This window comes from Euprymna scolopes, chromosome 38 (assembly GCF_053919585.1).
Source record: "Euprymna scolopes isolate OS-2025 chromosome 38, ASM5391958v1, whole genome shotgun sequence".
NCBI classification, from domain to species: domain Eukaryota; kingdom Metazoa; phylum Mollusca; class Cephalopoda; order Sepiida; family Sepiolidae; genus Euprymna; species Euprymna scolopes.
This window is the reverse complement of record NC_136519.1, coordinates 45,248,692-45,267,646: the sequence shown is the minus strand read 5'-3', so window position 1 is coordinate 45,267,646 and position 18,955 is coordinate 45,248,692.

Sequence of the window (18,955 nt, the reverse complement as noted above, 5' to 3'; positions counted from 1 at the left end):
AATAGGTGAGGTAAAGAAACGCGCAGTCCGTAAAGGTGTAAATATGGAAATATTTCCAGTTTTGAAGAAATACATCGTGGAACCATAAAATTGTCGCCCTAGAAAAGACGATATGATTCCATTTCCCTTTGGTGTATATCTGTTTTCCTTTGTTGTTACAAACCAGCTACTAGTTCGTCAGTTGTGTACAAATCTCAAGAGCGAGAGGAACCTTCTCTCATATCTAAAAGTGATACAATGTTCAACGAGCGAGATCGGAGAAGCGCCGCATTAGAACTCATGCTTTGTACAGATCCAAGTTATAACAACAGGACCGTTGTCAGCAACCACAAAATATATCGCTGTATTGCCACAAATAACAGAGACGTGTCCAGGTTGCTGAAAACAAAGTTTCCGGCCACGGTTATGGTCTTTGGTGTGGTTTCAAGGGAGGGCCACATCATGCAACCTCACATCTTCGAAGTCAACTTGAAAGTATATCTGGATGTGCTAAAGAGTGTGGTTATCACCTAGTGCAATCAGGTTACCGCTAGCATATCGTGAGTGTGACAGCAGGGCCCGGCGCCGGCCCACAAGTCAAAAGAAACGTAGCCTGGTATGACTTTGTACCGTTCTCTCACTTCCCTCTTCTTCCCCAACCTAAACCTGCTGAACTACTTCGTTTGGTCATACCTCAAAAACATCACCAACATGACCTCTCACAACACGAAAGCCAGCCTGATCGCCGCGATCTGCCATGCATGCTGCTGCCGCTTGTGGAAAGGGCATGTCCCAGTTCCGGACCCGTATCAAGGCGGCGATATAGGCTGAAGCCGTTTAAATTGAATATATGTCAGCTCTACTACATAATTAACTTGATTTTCTTTTTCAATAAAAGGTTTAAAATAAAGCTGTAGTGTTGTTTTCCTTAGGACTACATTTTTATTGTTCATCCTTGTATAAGCAATCGATAAGTAGTCTAGAGTAATGTAGAGCTTTAGATGAACCCATGAATTTCCATAAAAAGCTATGTCGTCTCCCTTATTATACTGATTGATCGCAGATTACAATGGTCGTTTCAAAATTAAAACCTACGAAGGTTGAAATGGTAGTCTGTCACGCTTTATTTCACGATATTGTTTGCTTAATACTAAACCTGAATGGGCGCATCTTACTAAATGCAATTGTTTAATTTATTTTTCTAGATGTAAGCAAACAAATGCGCAAATGTCGCCACGGTCTTCTGTTCCTCTGAAATCACACCATTTTCATTAAAATGTGGTGTGAAATCAATATCTGATTATTTCCAGTGCAGACAGAACCTAAATTAATAATCAATCTTTGATAAAAGAACAGAAATCAATAATCTATTTTGGGGGAATTCAAAATTTGACATTGCTGATCGATGTCGACGGAAATGCGTGGAATTGTAAGATAGGATGCATTCGATGTTAACATTTATCTTTATTAATATGAGAGACTATATATGTGCGTATGTGTGTCCACAAATTTACGCTTTGATAGCTAATCGAGCGGTGGTTAAATACGCATAAATATATTTGAATTTATGCAGAGTTCTTATTATTAAAGAGTCGATTCTCTATTGAGTATTATTCAATATATTTCCCAAATAATAAAATATATGACTTCGTTACCATCCGTTACCATTGTAACCAGAACGTATAGCGCTCCAGCCTTTGCCATAACTTATTTTTCTAGCGTCGTTACCGTTTGAACCACTACTGAAGCGACTTTTAGGTATTAAGATTTAATTTCGAGCGTGCACTAAAGACACACGATGCATACTGTCTTATTCGACTTTCTCTACCTAGGCCAACTGTTTGGACGTTTTCAATTTGGAAACCACAGCAGAACTTTAAGCGGCTACAAACGAAATCGAATATGTGCTACAGGTCCAAATACTCTATATATCAAATTTCAATAATGGAGACTAAAGGTTCACAGAGGAGTTTGGTACACTTTTCGCAAAAAAATCGACAAGGAAACATATATATATATATATATATATATATATATATATATAATAAATTCCACAGCAAAAAAAACGTCGCAGCCCACAAGAGCCATGACAGTCAAAGAACCGGAAGTCCAAGACTCGAGTTTCGCCCTATTTGGGATCATCAGTTAGACACATCCGAACTCAGGATTCGAAACCCGAGCCTCTTGCATGCAAGGCAAGCACTCTACCAACTGAGCAAACGCTCTGCACACAAGGATTTCTATTAACCAACACAGATCAAGTAAACCGCGCCGAAATCCGACTGTGAAATGAACCTACTTCGTCTCAACAAGGGACGTGGTCATCTAACCAGCTAATAACCCCAAGTCAATGTCTCACAAGTGGGAGTTTTTTTAACTCGAAAGGACGATGCCATCCAGCAGTGCTAACCAAGCGAGCAACTTATAGGATTTTCAGAATATGAGAGATTGTATATAATAAATTCTACAGCCAAACAACGTCGCAGCCCACAAGAGCCATGACAGTCAAAGAAACGGAAGTCCAAGACTCGAGTTTCGCCTATATATATATATATATATATATATATATATATATATATATATATATATATATATATATATATATATATACTTCTGTATTTTAGAACGGTTTACGCAATTATGCAGGATATAGAAACTATGCATAAATAAAATTTAATTGTCAAATAGGAATACAACATTTAACACGAAACAATAAAAAAATTAAGAAGTAATTAATTAACTCTCGTTTTTCAAAGAAATATTACACATTATTAAACGTTCATGGGTTTGCTCGTACATCAATGGTTTTAATAATTTTTAAATAGAAAAAGTAGGCTTTTAGTATTAATGTCTGAGCGAGAAAAAAAAAACAAATATTTATAGATATACGTGAAGATGCTATTAAACGCAGCGTTAAATTTCTTTAAAACAAAAAACGAAGTAAAACAAAAACAAAAACAAAAAAAAAACTGAGACATGTGCATGCGAGTATTATGTTTTTCTAAACAGTTCACATCTTGTAAGTAAAAATGAATACTCCAGCTTAGATCGACACCAGGCCGAAAGGAAGTGAGCCAAGTACTGTAATCATAAGACTAACTTAACAAGAACTTTAAAAAGTGTTTCCAACTTACTTATTTTTAACTTAATAATCTGTCATGAGAACGATTCACACATACGCAATCGTGAAAGATTTAGCAAACAGATAAAAATTCAATGACCCCCAAGTATTAATTTTTTTAATTTTTATCCCTTGGCAGTCTTTTTCGGATGAAAAGCGATTAAAGGTTTTCCAACATGTCTGAATATCATATATACTAAATATCAAGTGTGTAGAGAAAAGATTAGTTGACTATACAGATTGAGCAATGTTTTCAAACACACATTTTCGATTCAATAAATGCACAAACAGGCCGCCTGGTGTTGCCTAGTTGTAACATACGCATAATTATTATATTTTTGTTCATACAGAAACTGCAACATGTACGACCCGAGCTGAGGTCGAAACCAAAACCCACAGAAATTGACTCAAGTACGATACTCATTCAGCAAGCCTGACACGCTCTTTAAAACGTGTTTAAATTCCGACTTATTCTTAACATAAGGAATCTGTACTGTGAACTATTCACAGATGCGGAATAGTGGAACAGCAAACAGAAAACTCTTACGAATTTTACGTATTAATTTTTCTAATTATGGCCCCTTAGAAGTTTTTATTCCGGATGAAACATATTTCAACGTTTTCCACATGTCTGATTAAGATATATATATATATATAATTTCAAGTCTGTAGATTAAAAATTTATTTAGTATATAGGTTTAGAAGTGTCCTTAAACACACATTCTCACTTTTATAGATGTATAGACAGATATTAATTGGATTACAGTGTCGGTTTGGAAGATAAAACGCACGAAATTTAAACGGTGTACGAAGCACATTTAGTTATTGATCAGTCAACACAGATCGATATCAAAATCAACTGGAGGATAAGGAGTAATGAGATGGATAGACTACTGTTATTTTATTTATCTAATTTCTTGGATGTTAGACACAAGTCCTAGCGTGTGTTTAGGTAAGGTATTTATATAGAATAAACTAGATTCGAACATGGCATACACGGGTTTATGTCGTAAATCACTTAACTACGGTCACTGAATAGATTTTATCATATTATAATTTACGGATGCATTAAGAAAATCCTTTACCCACGCGTATTGATTTTTCCCCAGCGTGGTTTCCGCTCTGATCACAGGTTGGTTTTCGGCTGTTTATCAAAATCCCGTTGGCAATAGGTGTTTGGTTATTTAAGACATAATTTATTATAAAGGGCAGAAAGACAAAGCAACTTGCCCACGGATATGCGTGAGCGAGAGAGAGAGATAGAGAGAGACAGACAGAATTAGAGAGAGAAATTGTGTATGTGTATGTGAAAGAGAGAAAAAGAGAGAGAAAGTGTGTATGTGTGTGTGTGGGTGTGGGTGAGAGAGAGAAAAAGAGAGATAAAGTGTGTATGTGTGTGTGAGAGAGAGAAAGAGAGAGAAAAAGACAGAAAGAGACAGAAAGAGAGAGAAATGTGTATGTGTGTGAGGGAGAGAGAGATAAAAAGAGAGAGAAAGTGTGTATGTGTGTGTGTGAGAGAGAGAAAAAGAGAGAGAAAGTGTATATATGTGTGTGTGTGAGTGTGAGAGCGATAGAAAAAAAAGAGACAAATGTGTGTGTGTGTGTGTGTGTGTGTGTGTGTGATAGGGAGAGAGGGGGAGAGAAGCGAGAGTTCACCTCCAGCGGACGTTGTTTTGTTCAGTGAGACTTATTGATGAGAATTCAACTGGAGCAGACTATCGGGAAGATCTCTTCTCTCTTTTTTTAATTGTCACCTCACCCTTAACAAAGCTCTCGTAGTCGTGAGGGGCTACTATTAAGGACCAGATTTGCAGTGACACTATGTAAAAAAGTTGGGCAGCGTAATGTTTGTTGACATGACACATAAATTTCTGCATGACAGTACAGTCAGGGAAGCAAGATCCCGGAAGGGACTTCCAAAATGCCATAGTCAAAAACAAGACATTACGGCATCTAGGGATCTCTAAAGTAAAGGGATGCGATTTTGCTGCTTGTAAGGTTTCTCGGGTGTGGTGTTGGCCAGGGAGTACTTTGATTTCCTTAGAGCAGTTGCAATTGACATATTTGTGAAACAGGCACAACGCTGCTACCTTTCGGCGATGGGACAGAGGTTGAACTTTAGTTGATAGTTCAGGATCTAATAGGCTATCAACTCTTTTTTTAACCATATCTAAGAGCGAGATACAAGTGTCAGATTATCCAGCCCAGATGTGGCAACAATACTCCATGCATAGGCGAACCGTAGCGATAGGGGTTAGCTTCCCGATACGCCGGCTATGGTTAAAAAATTATCAGCGAGAAGTCTCACCGGAAGTGACTTGACAACGCAACGTTCGGTGGAGTTACCTCCTATTATTCACGCCCTCCTGCTGAGAACTTCGCTTCAGTTATGTAACATCGTCAGTTTAATGATGAATAATGCAATTAGCGAATCAATACTAATTAATGAAATGAACTTCGTTTTGTTTAAAAAGATAATAATAACGAGTATCCAATTAATAAATTTAAGAGCAATTCCAGGAAAAGTGTAAATGAAATAGAATCAATGTCATTGGAGAGTGATGAATAGTACTGTTGTATAAGAAGTGAATAGGACAATGCGTCGGTAGATATTAGGTTGGTGCAAAAATAATGTCGTTTTTTATATACAATTGAAATAGAAAAAAGACGTCTTTTAGGATCGAATTTTTTATGATTTTCGATACTTATCGGATGAATTTCTGTACGAAACATATCTAAAAAAAACACTGCCAGAAATATAAATTAACTTTGTGTGAAATTTATAAAAGATAGGTTCAGCCGTTTCGGAACCTATCAGAAAGGAACTCTCAAACACACACAACACACACAACGTGACTTTTATATAATAGAGGTTCAGAAAATTTGAGTTTGTTTGGGGCATTTCAAATGAATTTTAGATTACATGATATGCACACAGTCTTACATTGAAACTTTACATGTATCAGATTTCACGTCTCATTAAGATTTCAATTTCCTTTAAAAGCCTCTTAATCTTAAAGCTTAAGTTTAAACATTTTCTAAAATTGGAATATGGATTTTTGACATGAGGTTTAGTACTGTTCTACCTCGATTTTCATATTGACAAGGGAGAATATAATCGGTTCCAAACATGCATTTATCTTAAATAATTATCATTCTCACATACCGGTTCTCGTAAGATCACTGGAGTTTAGTACCAATGAGCCTGGTCAGTACTAAAATAAGTGACCATTATGGAATACGAAGTAATGTATGCGATCTTCCGTATATCGCAGCATTGTTTTCAGTCATCCAGGTCTACTCCTTGCCACAAGAATCAAGCAATGCCGACTAAAGTTAAGAGTAGTTGAGGATTGCGCAATTTTTACCTCACAATTCAGCGAGTCATTTACTATCCCTCCTGGCTGATCAAACAGTTCCGACGATCGAACATCCATCCGAAATATAATTAAAGTTTTATGGTATTTCTGTTCGGTTTATTAGTGAAAGAGTGACGCTCTGTAAATATTTTATGTGAAAGACGGAGATATGATTGCCAAGTGTAACGGAAGATCATTGAGTGGAGATAAGAGATTCATCACACCACTGACATTCGATGATTGAACATGGTGGTGAAGTTTAAAGGCAGAAGAGATCGATAAACTATTTAAAACTTACTTAATTTGGATCGATATTCACGAGTGTTTGTTCTCTGAGTCCTAGCCATATAGAAATAATGCAATATATTCGCTTCTCTGCTAAATAGTCGAGTGGAAGTAATTAAAAGTAAGAATAGTTTGATAACGTGTAATGTTTGGGAGGTGATATCCACAAAGAAAATATGAAGGCAATCGGAAAGGTACACAGATCATACAAGTGGTAATGTAGATGTCTCTTTTTCATAAACTGGAAAATAGGAAAAAATACACAGCGAGCGTAAAGACTTAGGTTGTTATAATACAAACGTTGTTGTGAGTTTGGATCATTCTACGATTCCGGGAAGTATCTGTCCCCCATGACATTCTTCCACATGTAAAAAATTCCTGGTTGACTTGTCCCCACAGATGCCCATATTTGATAAAAATACGATTTAATGAAAATGTATTATTGGAACCAGGAGTAATCGATTAGAACAACGACTGAATCAATTTCGTTTCGGTTATTTTAGCTTTTTGTATTATCTGTTATGACAGTGTTTAGACTTAAATGAGGAGGATGCCTTCTTTGTTCAACGTTCTTTTTGGTTAATTTCTTTAAATTAATCACAGATTAAGAGATATCATTTGTACCACATTTTCGATAAGAATCAGTAGAGCTCAAAACTGAATCAGATCGTACAATTTACGCATTTGTGGTCTCACAGAAATTCCAGTTACGTTTAGGTTAAGGATTTAAGTTGGTTTCACTTCTTGTTTTGAGAAAGAAAATATAACCATAGAGACTCTGCCAAATATGGGGAGGCAGGAATCTATGTCCCCCCCGGCCTTACGTTTACGAAACACACTCGTCTAGCTGAAACTACTATCAACAATTTTCCCCACTCTTTATCTATGCCTAACCCTAAACGTTGATTTCATGAACAAAGCTTATTTCTTAGAACTGCACACCTGTGAAATTCTGTTCCGTTTTTCTGCTTTCCAACTGATATTGTCGTCTTCAAGTCACATGTAAACAAATTCTTGATGAGCCATCTCCTTAAATAATCTAATTTACCAAATTTCCACTACTGAAGATTACTACTACATTTTCCTATTGATTACTGTACGCTCATTAGTTTTTATCCTCGAGTGGCCTCCGGGCCTTAATAAGTGATGACTCCTATTAAAAAAAAGGTGTGGTAGATTATATTTTCGCTCGTGAATATTGGATTTATATTTTAAGTAAGATGCATTTTTGTAGAATGGTCTGGGTTCAGAAACTAACTGCGAAATCGACTGGTCTTAATTTCTGCTCGTTTTTATATCTTCCTAGCAGATGTATGGTGAAAGTATCTTTATACTACGTATATTGCTCTTATAGGCCGGTAATATCACTAAAAGGATTCGGACACGGCTCTACTTCGGAAAAATATTTTTTGGGGGTTACAAGAAGTCATTACACGTACAAAAAGAGAGTTATGTGATTTAATGCAAATATCGCGTACTATGAGGTACTCTCTAGAGTGGGACCTCTCAGTACATTTATAGCGTTAGGAGAGTTCGTCCATTTATTGTGTATGAGTGAGTCCTCACAGCATTTGCTTAGGTCTTCGTCCGAGCATATACTGTTTTATTTCTTGTAAGATATTCACGTCAAACACTTATTTACATTTAGAAGAGGAACAACTCCCATTTCTCTCATCGTATTGCATAGCGTCGGAGTTTTCACAAACAATGTTGCGAAGCTAATCAAAAACCTTGATTCGAGTAAAGCAACTGGCCCTGATGGTATTCCAATTATAGTACTCAAAAAACTTCAACCTGAATTAGCGCCCATACTTACAAAACTGTTTAAACGTTGTCTTAAGGAGAATAGTTTCCCATCTCCCTGGAAAATCTCATCAGTATGCCCTGTATTTAAGAATTCAGGTGATCGCTCATCCCCCTCTCAGTACAGGCCAATAAGTCTCCTGTGCGTCATGAGTAAGTTGCTAGAATCTGTGTTAAATACAGAAGTAATCAAACATCTCAACAAAAATAACCTTCTTAGTGACACTCAATATGGTTTCCGTTCTGCTAGATCTACAGCAGATGTCCTTACAGTTATATCGCATAGGATTAGCAAATCTCTCGACGGTGGCAATCTTTCTAGGGCAATTGCTCTTGACATATCTAAAGCCTTTGATAGGGTATGGCATAAAGGTTTACTTCATAAGATCGCTAGCTATGGTATAGCTGGAAAAGTCTTCTCAATTATTAAATCATTTCTTTCTGATAGGTTCATAAGAGTAGTAGTTGAGGGGCAAAAATCAGAAGCTCACAGTATTAATGCCGGTGTCCCTCAGGGATCCATCCTGGGCCCAACTCTTTTCCTGATCTACATTAATGATCTTCCAAATCATATCCTTACATCATTTGTAGACATTTATGCTGACGACACTACCATTTATGGTACCACATCTAAGACAGTAAACGACCAAGTTCTCTCCAATTCTCTCTCCTCTGATCTTGAGCACGTAGTACAATGGGGAAAGAAGTGGCTGGTTACTTTTAATGCATCTAAAACCAAGCTTCTCTCTTTACATCATCAACATTCTAATCCACATTTGTCATCAATTGAAATGAATGGCTCTCGTCTTCAGGGGGCCTCAAGTTTTGACAAGCTTCTGGGCTTGACCATTACTCCTGATCTTAAATGGAACACGTATATCAAATCTGTTGCCAAGGCCGCTGGAAAAATGGTGGGATCTTTCTATCGATCCAGTAGATATCTCACTGCTGATGCTATTCTCTACCTATATAAGAGCCAGGTACGTCCAAGGATAGAATACTGTTGCCACATCTGGGCAGGAGCTGCTAGAAAGGACTTGTCCTGCCTTGATAGAGTTCAAAATAGACTTCGTAGCCTCGTAGGAGATGTCCTTTTCTCCTCCTTTCAACCTCTATCTCACAGAAGAGATGTTGCGAGTTTGTCTCTGATGTATCGTTATTTTCATGGAAAGTGTTCAACTGAGCTTCAATCTATGGTCCCCCCTCGCCAAACTTTCACAAGAAACACTCGTCTAGCTGTAAACACTATCAATAATTTCCCCCACTCTTTATCTGTGCCTAAACCTAAACGTAGATTCCATGAACAAAGCTTCTTTCTTAGAACTGCACGCCTGTGGAATTGTCTTCCGTTTTCCTGCTTTCCGGCTGACTACAATATGGTTGTCTTCAAGTCTAACGTAAATAAGTTCTTGATGAGCCGTTCCATATAAGTTATTAAATTTACCAAATTTTCATTACTAATGATTACTATAATGACCAATTTCTACAGTACACTCTTTAACCCTTATCCTTGAGTGGCTTATGGGCCTTGATAATGTGGTGATGCCTTTGTAAAAAAAAACAAAAAAAAAAAACAAAGCTTCGTCACAAAAGCTCCCCGTCTGTAAAACATATTAACGTGACTGTTTTCCTGACGATTAAAACGTATAATCCCCAAATTCTATACTAGCAGATACTGGTCATAGATTGCCTTCACAAGTATTCAAACCCGAACTCCCTCAATTCCATGAATCCTTCTCAATCCCTTTATCAATTCTTTCGTTTGTTAACTGACAACCATTACAGTACGAGCGGCGTGCAATAAGTAATGCCCCTGACCAACTTTCAGTTGTCTGATCTAGTTGAAATTTTCCAGGTGCAATGAGTTATACTGTACTGGTTATTTGGCAAATTACAGCTCTGAATTAATTGTGGTTTCTGTTTTACAGGTGTTTGAACTGAGTCGGGTGTGAAATGGAGCCTGTTGAATGTCGAGCAGTGATCCGGTTTTTGTATTTGAAAGGACGCACACCGCAGAAGACTTTTGATGAAGTGAAAGAAACTTATGCTGATAATGCCACATCATATGACCTTGTAAAACGCTGGCATCGTGAATTCAAACAAGACCGGAAGTCTGTGGAAACAGCTCCCAGACCTGGTCACCACTCTTCTGCCATTGATGAGGCATCTATCCGTCAAGTTGAGGCTGGCATTTTGGAAGATCGGCGCATTGCTATTCGCCAAATAGCCCAAGATGTCAAGATTAGTACAGGGTCTGTGGAAACTATCATTCATGGCCATTTGCATATGCATAAGGTGTCTGCCAGATGGATTCCCAGGTTGCTCACACCATTCCAGAAGCAAGAACGCGTCGAGTGCTCGAGGATGAATTTGGAGATGTGCCAAGAAGATGAGTCAAAGCTTTTCAAAAGACTGATTACACAGGATGAAACCTGGGTTCATGACTATGATCCAGACACCAAAGTCCAGTCAATGCATTGGAAGCACTTGGACTAACCACTTCCAAAGAAGGCAAGGGTGCATCCCTCCGCTGGCAAGGTCATGCTCACAGTCTTCTGGGGCCAGGACGGAGTAGTGATGACAGATTTCCTTGCAAAGGGTATCACAATTACAGGTGTCTATTATGCTTCAGTTTTGAGGAAATTAAGGGAAGTTATCAAAATCAACAGGCGATGCAAGATCAGCAAACGTTCCCTCCTCCTTCAAGACAACGCTCCTGTCCATAACTAGCATGTCGTCAGATCAGAAGCACGGACGTGTTGTTATGAAATCCTACCCCATCCTCCCTACTCTCCTGACCTTGCACCCTCTGACTTTCCACTTATTTCATTAAAGAAAAGTAACACGAAGAGACGTTTGCTGCGCCTTTTCATATATGATGTTAATTGGAAATAATTTACCATGAAGAGTTAGACTAATTTTATCGTAGCTTGTCATTTAATTCTTAAACTATTTTTTCTAACGAAGTCGAGAATTTGGACGGAATTTTGAGCGGAACTCTTTATTTACTTCACGGGGGTAGCGTGTTCTTGTTCCGTCAGCTATGACTAAATCCCCTCCTAATTCTCGAGTTAGACAGATACATTCCCGAGTTCGACAAGATACACATGGAGGTTACATCAGCCGAAACGTAGTCAGAAACACACTCAAGATGAGAACAGTAGTTCGATTAATCAAAATAATACGAATAACCAATCCTCATTGCAAAAATTCAGAAACGTTATACTTTCTAAGATAAGGAAATGAGTGATGAGCACGGATATCATCATTTGTTAAGATTATCAGTTTTTCGCATCATTTGCAATGGATCATTCGCACTACTGTTCATTTTATATGTTTACTCTTTCAGTTAATAAGGTAATATAAACTTCTCACATTCACTTGTGATGTTAGGCTGTTTGAGGTGTTAACATTGGCCCACATCACCTCTTCCTTCTTTCATCGGATGATTTCGATTTTCGATACTTATCAAAGACATTCTGATACAAAACCTATTTAAGAACATTGCCGGGCACATAAAGTACCTTCGTATGAAATTTCATAAAACTTGATCCAGCCGTTTTCGAGTCGATAGGGAACGTACTCACTGTACACCAGACAAAGTTTTTATACGCAACCTATAATCAAGTGTTACTTATTTGTAAAATATACGCAAAAAATATAATTGTTTACAAAGGTTTCACATTTTCGTTTCATGCCAATTTGTTTATTTGTTTAAAAATAAAAACGGACTATTATTTGTTCGCAGGGTTTTCACCTAACACCTGTCCGGACGAAGGTACAGTCACTCATTCTTTTGTTACGCCGTAAATTTTATTCAATAAAATATTTTATTAAAAAAAGCTAACTTCAACATCGTCTCTATTTTGTTGTGGCGTTTTACTTCTGCCTCTTCAACTTTCCGTCACCCGTGTTTCATTCAAACCGCTGGACGATTCTGCTTGTAAGATCTGGGTTCACATGCACTCAGTATGACCCTTGTTAGAGTTTACACTAGCTAACTTAAACGCCACAGACATATGGTTGTTAATATATGCCACTGTTGAAGCTATTAGTAATAAAAATTAAAGAATCAAATTTAGAAAAAAAAAAAGAAGGATAATCCCGGTTTTGTTTGACGTTGACAGCTTACTTATAAATGAGCTTCCATGCTTCAACGAGATTTAATTCTCATCTTACGGCGGTAAGGAATCGATTGCGTACATCTTCGAGTATCTTGAATTCGAAGGTTTTTAATGGATCAGCGCTTCAAAATAAACCGCATACAACAGTAATTAATTCAAATCGGAAATAAACAATCTCTGTGAAACATGGCAGTTTCAAGCATCACAGTGAGAATAAAAGCGACAGTCAGCGTTTTCAATACTGCCTGCTGGAGAACTCAAGTTTGATACGGACCAAATCCTGCACTAAAAGGAAGAGCCGAGACAAAGACGTGAATCATTATATTACAGCGCCATCTTTCTTGCACGGTTTGGCCTTAGGCAGCCCTCGCTTACGCTCTTCCTTATATTATTAAATATTTTTGACGAGTCACGTACGAACTTGGGACGTGGTCTCTTGTTTATACTTCTGGGATAAATAGACTGTTCCTTGATGATTAGACAAAGATGGATCGATATACAATCAGGGAATCAATAAGGAATTGGAGGAATAAAAAAATAAGTAGATGTTGAATAAGGAAATCAATAAAAATTAAATAGATCTATAGAAAATAAGGAAGTCAAAACGGGATACGTGAAAAATAAAGAATAATGGTATCGATAAAGAATAGGGTAGTAACCTCATCGATACCATTATTCAGTAAGGAATAAAGAACTCGATGAAGAAGAAAGAAATGAATAAATACTATTGGTGACAAGTAAAGATTGGAGAGTTAAACCAGAATAAGCCGGTTAATATAAAATGAGAGGTTTAATAATAAATGAAGAATCAATAAAATACAAATCTAATGAAGAACTAATAAAAATGAATCATTGACTAAATAAAGAATAAGGCGTTAAAATGTGGGTTGACTGAACAATGAAAAGATAAATAAGTATATCAATAATGAATAAATATCTCAAAAAAATAAGCAGCAAACAAGAGTAATGAAATAAATACATTATCAGGGAATCAATGAAGAATTACGAATAAATAAGGACGAAGAGGTAAATAAAGAAAAGTAAAAAAAAAACAAAAAAAAAATGCAAAAAAGTGAAAATCTAACCACCGATAAAAAAAAGGTTACTTGATTCCTGCTCTTAGCATTGTTGCCGCAGAGTCAGACAGCATATTCACTGATATGTTTTCGGGATTTTTCTGACCATCGTAGTAGTTTAATACTTCAATTTTTCTAAAGTAAAAACAACAACAAAAAAAAAACAGCTATAACCATTGGTGTCTAGCTAAAATAGTCTGAAATTATTCTAATTTTTTTTTAAATATGACACGCGTATGCTCATGATATTTATAAGTGGCATTCCAAAGATAATGACTCCTATTTTTTATTTCCACCAGAGCTGACCAGAGAAAATTGCAAACTGCATTGTGACGATGATTAAACTTATGCATTCATGAGCAGAATGTTCCATCTTTGTTGCAGATATTGGTACTGTAAGACGCTAGTGAAATAACTCTTGTCATAGACGTACGACAGACGGCACCAAGCGGTGTATACAATATAAATCCGAAATTATGAACTGGTTTTAAAAGTCAGAATTTTTTACACACACACCTAAACACGCACACACACATAGACACATTTTACATATTTTGTAACAAACATATCTGACGTTCCCTTTAGAATTTTTATGAGTTAAATTAGATACGCCCTACACGGATTAATATACGTTTCGAAGACTTTTGTCGTCTCGACGTTTTTGAATATTCGACGAGACAGTTAACGCCGAAATGTACATTATTCTATGTCGGATGATTCTCATTGTTATATAATTTCATTAATATATATATATATATATATATATATATATATATATATATATATATATATATATATATATATATCATGTAATACATAGATATATATCATGTAATACATATATTATATTTTGTTTACAGAAAGTTTATAGAGAAGACAAGTTATTGATACCGTCGACTTCAGACCCAATAATACGGACAGTTTTAGATATTTATATCAAGCTCTCCTCGGTCAATATTCATCTATTTTATAACCGGAAATGGAAATATATATGCGCCACGAGTTCACATATAACTCTCGTTTTGCGACCCCCTTTTTACTAATCGAATGTTGATGATTTAATTAACTTTAAAATTAAATTATATTGAATTAAAAATCTAATACTCCTTAATAATTATTATGTTAAGTGCCTTTAATATTAAAGCCAAAATTAATTTAAAATTTACAAAAATGTATAAAATAAAATATTTACAAATTTTTTAAAACTACAAATTCGAAATTTACAACTTAAAATTCATCTCAATATCGATTAAAACGATCGATTTAAACGTAAAATTCCATTTAATTATATCGAAATGCGTTTAAAAAATGTAACTCTTTCAAGGTTGTTTTTTGGGTGGGGAGGGGATACTTATCTAACCTAAGGGATTTTCCTAATATATTAACCTCAATACTTTGCATATTTCTGTATGGTTTAAAATTGAAATGGCTTGTAAATAACATTTATAAAGTACGATTTTTAAAAAATTATACAATATAATAATTTAATATATATAATATAATAATTTAAAAATACAATTAAAATCCAATTTTACAAACTAAAATCAATTTCAGAATTTAAAAGTTAACGAAGAAATAAGTTTTCTTTTTTATACATAAAGACTTAGGTTTTGTCTTTTTCACTGATCCAGTTATAAGGAGTGCTTTCCTTCTATGCATACAATTTTTCAAAGATTCGCTCCTCACATTTAAACATCTTATTTCTGGGTCATGAATTGCTCGTAGGATGTGGTACTTACTGCGGTACAGAGTGAGCATTGACTTAATTTCGGGGCGCATGCTGATTTCTGCTCGATTTTTCTCCATTTTATGGAAAAAAGGTGTGCCCTCTTCTTTAAGCTCCCAGACTAGGTTTGCTAATGTTGTTTTTATCCTTGTTTTTGTTCTAAAGCTCATATGCGCGTAGTACCTTTGGTTAAATGGGACTTGTGTAATACCTATATATTTTCTGGTATGCTTGGAAATTGGTCCGTTATTGTATCTTCGTAAACAAGGGATTCAGCTTCACAGTTGCGTTCCAAATGGCGCTTATTTTTGATCCTGAAAGAGCAGCCTGCGTTAAGTATCTTTCCTGGTTCCTTAGATATGATAGCTTTGATCGATGGTGCTGTCAAGTAAGTATTAAAGATTTTGTATAAATATATAAAATAAAAACAAAGGAAAATAAAACTAAAAAAGAAAATATGATCGCGTAAGAGGGTAAAAGACGTTCCGAAATCGAAAAATATTTTTTCTTTTTTTGCCTACCACAATCTATGTGCAACTTTCATGCAGTGGGTCGCAACTTTCATGTAGTGGGACTTTTTATTAAGATATTCGTTCATATATTAATCTCATACGTTCGGACTGTCCATTGAACGATATATTTTTTTATTAAATCAAAACATTAAAGGAAGAAAGCTAGGACTATTTTTTAGTGTTAAAGACACATGTTTTAAAAACGCGACTATAACATAAATTGTTTAATTAAAAAAACAGTCGCCGCAGTTTAGTTGTGTAATATTTTCATATAAAAATATTGTTGGTTCGTAATTTTTTTTAATAATTTACTATTAAATCAAAAGGGAAAGTTGCTATTGTGTAAATGTTTTCATGTAATGAAAGTATCCTATGTTCAGTGGTTTTCTGTTAACACTCGAGTGGAGACAATAGCTCGTATTCGTTTACTTAGGGATCAGTTCAGTTTATCATCGCATAATTTACGACGCTGAAACAGTACATGATAATAAGAAAGCTGCAACAAACTTTTTATTGTACGAATATGTAAATAATGTTAGTCTAAATAATGCAAAATGACATAATTTACGTGGCTGAATCCGAAGAAGCAACGGCATTTGCATTAGATGTAAAGATTACCAGAGAAGGCTTCGCTAACTTATTTGTATCAAATTTACGACAATTTATTTTTGTAACTTAAAAGTAAATGTTAGAGTAAATTTTTGTAAACATCAGTCTGTAACATCGCAGATAAGCGACGATAGGAAATTATAATTGATTTAAAACAATAATATATGTAGTAAAAGGTGAGGGTATGATAACGTAAATTTATGAATATGAGCGGGAAGAATTTTTATTTGGTATAATATGAATAAAAGAAAGGTTTCGTATAGATTGAGAGGCATTATTGAATAAGGTTTTATGTGTTTATTCTTTGTATTAATGTGTGCATTCCTGAATAATAGAGTTTTTTGGCCGGAATGTTAGTGGCAAGAAATCATTATTATCAAATAGTGAAGTGTAAATGTAGTTGTATGTCTACAGTGTTTCATCCAGTTCATAAAGCTGTCAGGGCAATATACTTCTACTGTTTAAATACTTACGCGCTATCAAATGGGAGCAGTGGGAGGACTTTTGTTTTATAAGTAAGGTAGGGTTTTATTATAACGGATACATGTGTATGTGACGGCGTTACAAACTTACATGAGATGGTGGGTAATAGTTTACACATAATAAATTTGGATGTGATATTTTTTATTGCAAAATTACTGTGGAATTCCTGCAATCATTTTATTATACATGAGATTGTATACATTTATTTCTTTTATATTATATATGTAATATGTATAATGTATATATTATATGTATTATATATATATATATATATATATATATTATATAATGCGAACGAATATGTTGGTTTCTTTCTATATATAATTATATATTTATTATAGATACGGCACATGTGCGAATTAATTCTCCTCGTTAACTCCGAATGAAGTTATACGTTTTATATATTCCCTAGTTTTTCAATATGTTTTTATTATATAATTACCAAATTGTTTTTCTTAATAATTTTATGTTTGTTATCTTTTCCTTTAGATCTCTAAAGTTTTCCCATTCATTTTGTCTTTACCGATTTCTTCCAATTTTAAGACAAATTAAAATTATATTTTTTCCTGAGAAACTCATTGTAAGTCTATGATAATCTGTTTGGTATATTCATGCCATTAAATGAAACATGTGTAAAACGCAGCAATAAAACCACAAATGTGAATTAAGCAAATACGTCCGTGACTTTGGTATATTTAATAAAGTTTTATGTATATATATATATATATATATATATATATATATATATATATATATATATATATATATATATATATACATGAAATGGGGGATTTAACAGGAGAAAACTAAACTCTTTAAGAGGAAATTAAACAGGGTAATGCAAAGATCAACGAATAGTATTTGAGCTTATACAGAAATAAAAAAGAATAAAGAAAATGGCAATATAAAACTAATAGTAGTATATAAATCTATTCATTTATTCAATGAGGGCATACATCAATTGAGCGGAAGGTATGTAAAACCATTTTATACCAGGTTATTTCGAAGCCTAATGCTTTTCATCATCAGAGGAGAGAACATACTAGATAAAATAATAGGGATGCGGTGTCTAGCGATAATTACATTAGGAGTGAGAAAAATATTTAATCTTCTATATTTACTAACGTTGTATATTTTGACACTTTTATTATATATTATCCTTATATAATCCTTAAATTTATATTTTTTCATTCCATACTCCCTTGTATCTTAATCTTCTTATTCCGACATTTGTTTATCCCCTATCTTATTCAACTAAAATCTTCCTATATTGTATCCTTTATAATCTTTCCTTTCACAGTTATTATCTTAATAGTATTCCTAATACTTTTTTATTTCCTTTAAGCACTGTAATAAATTCAGATACCCCTCTTAAATATACAGTTATACCATAAACCCCATATTCCATATAAACCTTTCTCATATACATAAGCCGTTAATACATATGATTAAACAAGCATCGTCCTTCATTAAATGCAACGATATTCTTCTAGAGATTCTAATCACATATTTTGTCCACATATATGTAATCACTATGGCAGATATGCTATATACCATCCTGCAATATGTAATAAAAACTATACTCCTCCTATATCACAAAATCTATACTCCTCCTATATCACAAAAATAGCCTCAATATTTTATCTCGCTACTAATGTAACTATCGTTAGACGTCGTATTCCTATTGTGTTACTTATCATCTTCCCTCCTCTTCTGATTAGAAGCATTAGACTTTGAAATAACATGGTACACAATTTGTCACGTACCCGTCATCCCTATTTATGTATATCCTTATTGAATAAATGAAATACTCCCTATATAATAGTACATAGTTTCGTATCGTCATTTTCTATCTTTATTAATCTTATATTCATATAT